Below are 7,548 nucleotides of genomic sequence, written 5' to 3' on the forward strand. Positions count from 1 at the left end.
TTCATTTCAAAGGGAGCAGGATTAGAGGTAAAGAAAGGAATAACACCTTTCACCTCTAAGCTACTTCTGTGAAGTTAGGTGCAGTTCTCTGGATTTTGGCTTCATCCTTGGTCAGCATCGTTTGAGCTGCTGGGACATCATTGCAACTAGTCTTATGCTTGCAAACAGTTTCCAGCTCAACTGCGCTAAAGGAAACCTGTACAGGACAGCAAGTACATAAGTCACCTTTGTCCAGGTGATCTTCCTTCTTCCAGTCACCATCTCCTCAGTGCCAGCAGCAGCAGCACGTTAAGGCAGCACACCTTGCCAGCCCTAATGCCCAGCTCCGCAGTGGTATCCTGATGGTGCCTGGTGTAGCAGAGCCACAGCCAGCGAGATGAGCAGCTCCAAGGCTGAGGGCAGAGTACTGCACCTTTCCAAACCCCCCTTTTTGTTGCTAACACTGCCACTTACAATACCACTAATGTAGTCACAGCTGTTCTTAGTTTAAGACATTGAAGAGAGTCCCAGGCGCTCATTTTATGGAGATGAATAATTAACTGGCAATTTTGTAGAGGAAGCCTTGCTAGAGAGCAAGCAGTTCTTCAAGTGCCCAGGCTGCAGGAGAGTTCTTTCAGAGAAGAATCACATGGTTCCTGTTTTATTGAATGCAAATTCTTTTCTCTTCCGTGAACTTGAAGAGACCCAGGACTTCTCCAGAATGTGAGTGGCTCGTGACTTTGGCCAGCTCTGCTCATTCCTCCCTTATTCCTCTCATGTACCAACTCCAAAGTCACCACAGACCTGCAAAGTAAAGTTGTAATGAGTCAAAAATCAAATAATTAAGAAGTGAATGGGGAGCAACATTTCTAACAGATTAATTGACTCTCCAGAATTGCCCTCACCCCCAGCCCATGCTGATTTCAGGACAGCTGCAACTGCTGTATGAGCTGTGATGACCAAAGGGAATATAAACCCTCAGAGAAGCTGCGTTTGTTTAATGCTGGAGTCTGTCCAACCTGAAGAGATGCTCCTTAATTTAAGTAACTAGCAGCAGAAAAGAAAAACTGTAGGAAGTTGTAGTCTGTGTTGGAAACTCCCAGATAGGAACTCTCCCATTTCTTTTCAGTTTCTGACTGTTAGGAAAGAGGTAACACAATCTCAAATGCTATTTCTTCCTCTTCTGCAGTTCCCTCCTTTCAAAGCGATTCTTCTAAGCTGAGAGCCTCAGAAATTCCTCAACACAACTGTAGTCCTTGTAGGAAATTAGTTATGATGATGACTGCAGCCCCAGTGGCATCAGTCCTGTTTGAAATTCACCAGTATGAAAGAAATGAATGACGCTCTCTTAAAAAATGTTTTCTGGAGGCATATGAGGTCTTGCCAGACTGAATCATAAAGCAAAACCTTTAGGAGAGTTTCACTCGGTAACTTTTTCTTTCCCTAAGATGTGCTTTCCTGCAGCAATGAACTCCTATTTTCAGTGACTCAGTCCTTAGTCTTCTAGAATAGCTCAGTAAAGGAGAAGAATGGCTTTATCTCTCTTTCAGAACATTTTTGCCTATATTGTTACAGTAGTTACTTCCAGGACAGTGAATAATTCAGAGCTTGCTAATGGGTCTTGCTGAGCTGTGTTCATTCTGCTTCACAGGGAACACAACATGAAAATGCTCTTCTCGTCCCCTATTTTAGCTGCACAAGTTACAAGGGAGCCTCTGATATTTATTTTTTTTTTGTATTTTTTTTTTCACTCGTTCTCATAGATCACATTACAGAGAAAGATAAGCAGGCTTACCTGTTTGTTTTTTTTCAGTCCCTTCCATGTAACTCTTCTTGAATACTTGTATGCTGGGGAGAAAAACAAGACCAAATAATTCCTGCTCTGCTGATCACTGGTAATTTACAGTATTGCCAAGAACTTTGACACACCAATTACTCAGAACTAAAAAATAATTTGAAGAAAGCTTTTAAAGGGGGAAGTGTTTTACTGGGGAAGAGTCGGAGGTGACTGGAGATGATGGTGGTGGGACTGCAGAAGCACCTGGTGCTGTCACCAATCAAGGGTTGGAAGCCAGAGGCAGAGCAGTGCCGGAGGTGGGGGCGATGCTTTCTTGGCCAAGCTTCACCTGTGCTACAGGCTGAGTGGTCAGGTAAGCCCCATTCCTCGAGAGCACTTTGATGCCTACAGCCCGCTGAGTGCCCTGGGTGGGGGCTGCAGCCTGCGGTGCGTCCCCGGGTGCCCGGGGCAGGCGGTGGGCACAGGGCTCGGCACATCGCGGCAGGCACAGCTGAGGTCCCCGGGCTGGCTAGCTCCAGAGCACTTGCTCCTGCTCCCACACGCTCCTCGGGCTCCTCCCTGCGCCCCTGCGGGCTTCTGGCCACAAACGGAGACCCTCGGTGTGCTGTGAAGCGAACGCTGCTTCTGCTTTCTGCGGGCAGGTGGTGCAGGGCAGCGTGCCACGGCGGAGAGGGCTCACCCGCGTGCTGCCGCCCCCCGAGCTCAGCGGGCTGCCTGGCTTCAGGCTGCCGCAACAGCCCAGCCGGGCTGCCTCCGCAGCGCGGGCGTCCTGGGGGTCCAGCGCATCCCAGCCTCGAGTCCGACGGCTTGGGGATCCCCGCCGTTAACCCAGCGCATTGCGTCGGGAAAAATGGACTCACCTGTCAGCAAAGAGGAGCACAAGAGGTAGGATTTGGTTTCCTGAAGCTGTTACCTGGTTTAAAGCTGTTGGCAACGTGCCAGCCTGTTATCTAGAAAACACCAGCATAGCTCGTTGGAAAAGGGACGGTTTCCCAAGTGCACGGTGGGCTGGCAGAAATACCCTACGGGGTGAAACTGGGGAGGCTTTCACAAACGTGCAACTGGCACAACAGAGAGTTGGATCAGGCCCAGCTGTGCTCACTCTTGATAATATTTTTATGCAGTAATTTTTATAAATACACCATGCTTGTGCACTGTAATCATGCCTGTAGCAAATCACCACATCAAATTACTGGTGGTACTTCAGAAACAGAGCGGTTCCTCCATTTTAGCGAGCAGGGAGACGCATGCCTGTGGTGTCAGTGCTCCAGCCTTGCTCCTGCGGCAGCCAAGCAGCCACTGGTGGGCTCGGCCATCTGCCCCCGGCCTGCAGGGCAGGTGTGCTGGTGGGAGCAGAGCTGCCGGCTGCTCCTCAGGGCCAGGCTGCCCCAGGCAGTATCTCCAGCTCCGTGCATTGCTACTTCTGCGCTCACCCAGGGGCAGGAAGAACAGATAGCTGGGAATGTCAGGCTGCCTCTGAAGTTTCTCCTACAACATGAGTCACTGCTGAGGTAGCCCTTCTGCTTGATCTCCCCTGTTCGGGGCAGCACCAAAGTATCTCCTGCCTTTGGCGCTGTCCTGATTTTGGCTGGGATGAAGTTAATTTTCTTCTCAGTAGCTGGTGCAGTGCTGTGGTTTGGATTTGGTGTGAGAGCAATGTTGGTAGCACACTGATGGTTTTGTTTGTTGCTGGGTAATGTTTATATGAAGTCAAGGACTTTTCAGTTTCTTGGGCCCTGCCAGCAAGAGGGCTGGAAGGGTGTGGGAAATTGAGAGGGGACACAGCCAGGACAGGTGACCTGAACTAGCCAAAGGGGTGTTTCATACTGTGGGATGTCATGCTGAGTATATAAGCTGAGGGAAGAAGAGAGGGGGGGGACATTTGGCATTATGGCATTTGTCCTCCCAAGTCCCTGTTACCTGTGATGGAGCCCGGCTGTCCTGGGGATGGCTGAGCACCTGCCTGCCCATGGGGAGTGGTGAATGAATTCTTTGGTTTGCTTTGCTTGTGTGTGTGGCTTTTGCTTTACCTATGAAATTGTTCTTATCTCAGCCCCTTTTACGTTCCTTTCCGATTCTCCCCCTCCAGCCTGGGTGAGAGGGGGGCGAGTGAATGGCTGCATAGGGCGACAGGTGGGAAGGACGGGGACCGCTGTGACCTGAACTGCAGGGTCCACCTGAAAATAATCAGTGATAAACAAAGACAGACTAATTTATCCCAATGTACTTAGTAAGTTATCACTTAGTATTCAATCAAGATTATTGAAAATAGCAATGAAATCACCACAGCTGAGTTAATTGGAATTGACACCTGTGAGTCCCCTGCCTCCTGCAGCTCCCCAGGTGACAGAGCTGCTGGTGGGGGCTCTTGGACCCTGGCCCCCCGCTTGGCATCAGCTGCCCCCACCTCTGGGGGGGAAGATGCCAGCAGCATGGGGTTTGGTTTGTCCCAGCCACTGAGCCGGCTCTGGGGAGCCGGGTGCAGGAGGCTGCTGGAACAATTTGCCTGTTGCAGAGCAGGGGCAGCAGCTGAGAAAATGTCTGAAGAGAAGCTCCCGGGGTCGCCTGTGTGAAACCAGCTGGGTCAGCAGAACCAAAGCTCAGGTGTGGTTGGCACAGCTGAGGGATGAGATGTTGATCAGAGGAACCTGGACAAGCTGAAGTGAGCCCATGTGAACTCATGAGGTTCAACAAGGCCATCTGCAAGATCCTGCACCTGGGTCCAGGCAACCCCCAGTATCAGTATGAGCTGGGGTATGAAGCGGTTGAGAACAGCCCTGTGGAGAAGGACTTGGGGGTACTGGGGATGTGCACTCACAGCCCAGAAAGCCAATCCTACCCTGGGCTGCATCCAAAACAGTGTGGCCAGCAGGGCAGGGGAGGTGAGACACACGCTCTGCGTCTTTTTTGTCCTGTTTTCTTTCAAATCCAAGTTTTGTATGGAGTTCCAAAAGACAAATGCTTGCTGCCACCTGCACTTTGCTGTGCAGCTCAGGGAGCCTGCAGTTCCAGGGAAGTTCATGCGGCTCGGGGTGGGATCAGCCCAGTGGGAGCCGTGGGGCGAGCCTGGTGCTGTGTGGGCGGTGTGGTGGGGGGTTGCCGGTTCCTGTCCCCCAAGAGGCATGGGAATAGCTCCTCCACACTCTCACCCAGGGAGAAATGCTCTGAAAACATCTCCAGGAGCCAAAACCAAGTTAATGAGTTTTAGGCTCTGCGTTTTAGCTTTTCCTAATTTTTCTTGCAGTTTCTCTGAGCTAACTGCTAGTGTGACCCACCTGCCTTCTCCCCCAGAATGAGAAAAAAGAGGCAGCAGGCTCCCAGAGGCAAAGCAGAGGAAAACTAGGATGTTATAGAGAGAAGGTAGCAGCTGTGTAATTTTACTTAACAAAGCAATTTGGGGATGTTTCAGCTCATTCTTGTACCATAGTAACATCTTTCTTTGTGTGGCTGACGCAGCTACGGATGGGCTGTGCTCTGAAATGGCTTGGTGTGAGAAATGGGTTGTTAAAACCATAAACCTTTGATCAGGTGCAGAAGTGAAGCTGTGGGGTCTTACTTTGATTCCTGCAGTTGGCTTACATCTCCATAGAGATGCCTAGGCACAGGGTAGCAGGTGGTAAAGTTTAGCTGGGAGATGGTCACCAACCCCCTAAAGCCACCTGCCCCCTCCTCCAAGAGCTGCAGTGTGGAGCTGCATCCCGCTGCATCCATATGCTCCCTGCTGCTGGGCTGGGCAGGAGGATGCTTACAGAGACGTCCCGACAATTTTTTTCTCCAGCTAACAGGCCCTTTCTTGGTGCCCAGTTTTTGAGCACCAAAGTAAAAAACACTGACGGGAAGCTTGCAGCTTGCCCGTGAGCCATTGGGAGCGCAGAGCATTGGAGATGTCTCTCTCTCTCAGGAAAGGGAGATCCTACTGATGGTGCCCTCATCTCTGTCAGTGTGCAAAAGAGTGAGGTTTGCCTTCTGGAGTGTGTGCTCTCTCCATCCCTGAATTTTTGGATGTTGAAAGGAGATGTGGAAGTTCATAGGTTACTTAGGAATGTGAAAGCAGCATCTAGCATTTAAGGGAATAGTAGATATATTTTTTTTTCCTTGAAAGCCAGGAATTTTAGTGAGTGGGGCTGGGGATGTGGCAATAATGTTAAGAAGAGAAAATGAAGCATTGGCTAATTCTGCTTTTCTTGGAGCAGAGTTGACTGAAGTGCAGTTGAAAAGAGAAGGGACGGAATGCAAGGAATGTTTTTTTGTAATATAAATGCAAAATAATCCAAGCTGGAACATTCATTGGTGTTTCAAAAACTTAGCCTCTGAAACACTGAGATATTTGAAGAAATGAAAAAAAGCCCACCAAACCCCCAAACCGAAACCCAAACCCCAAAGTATCCCAGAATGAATAAGAGCCACTGAAAGAGACTGTGATTATAAGGACAAAAGAATCCCGGTGGGAGATGCCTGGGGCAGGAGGGATGTAGAAGGACGCTGTAGGGTAGGTGAGCGCAGCCCAGGTGAAGGGAAGCAATGCTATCCCAGGGCAGGCATCTTCCAGGGCTACATCCCACGTACCTGAGATGAGCCCATTTCCGGCTTCTCACTTATTTTACTGTGACTTTCCTCCTTGAAAGACGTGCTCCCTGCGCAGGGCTGTGTCCTCTGAAGCCATTTGCCTCTTTCAGCTCCATAGCAAGACCTTCATGAGCTGGCAGCAGCCAAACTCAGTAACCATGGGCTGGCTTAAGAGACTGAAATTGAAAATTATTGGTTTTGTAGAGAAATATTTGCTTCCTAAGGAAAACAAGATTTTCTTAAAATTATATTTTTAATTGACTGGGGTAGAATTTGTTGTCCATAGCTAAAATTTCAGATTGGCATGAATTACGTTTATGTCGCAGCTTTCATTCAGATTTTCAGTGAAAAATGCAGCACTTCCAGAACACAAATAGAACCTGCAGACCACCACCTACTCTCTGGTCACTTTCTGAAAAAGCCACCCTTCACAGATGGGTTTTGCAGCTGTGTGTTTCAGGGCTCGTGTCATGCCTGTCTCCAGGGAGTCTTCAGAAGCATTTCAAGGCTTCTTATTTCACTTTTCCCTTCAAATAATATTTTATCTTCTGCATCACTTATTAAAGGAATGAGGTTCTCAGTTCCCATTAGAACATTTGTAGCTGCTAGTAAAGTCAGATGAGGGTGGGGTTTTTTTGTTATTTTTCAGAAACTTCAGAGCAGTTTTTAGGCTAGTGCATCTTCCCACCCTCCAAGAGGAGTTTTCTTCAAACTAAAGAAAAAAAAAAAAAAAAAAAGGCATGACAGAAGCTTCCACAGCAATTTGCCTGCCTCTGCCAATGGGACTTGGCTCCAGAACAAGCTGTCTGGCTTTTTCTCCGGGTATCAAATTTTCTTCAAAGGAAGAAAACACATTACCAAAACCTGGCAGTGCTCATTTACACCTCCTGATGGACTATGATCAGGAGCTGCTGCATTGCCAGTGATGCCTCCTCTCTATGTCTTGTCTCTGCTGTATCAATCAAATCTTCCTTGTCAAGAGCAAATCTTCCAGATTAGCAGATGTCAAATTTCATGTCCTGAACTGATAGTGTGCCCCTTGGCTGCTTTGCCTTGTTTTTGCTTTACAGCCATTTCATAGTGACAGGAAATAGGAAATAACATGAAATTTTAAAATATAATTTTGTACTTTCTCACTGCTTAGAATTATGTGCCTGTAATCCACTTGAGCATTTTGCTGTGGTTGACCTGTATGTACTACGGCT

The sequence above is a fragment of the Falco biarmicus genome, chromosome 14 (assembly GCF_023638135.1).
Source record: "Falco biarmicus isolate bFalBia1 chromosome 14, bFalBia1.pri, whole genome shotgun sequence".
NCBI lineage: Eukaryota > Metazoa > Chordata > Aves > Falconiformes > Falconidae > Falco > Falco biarmicus.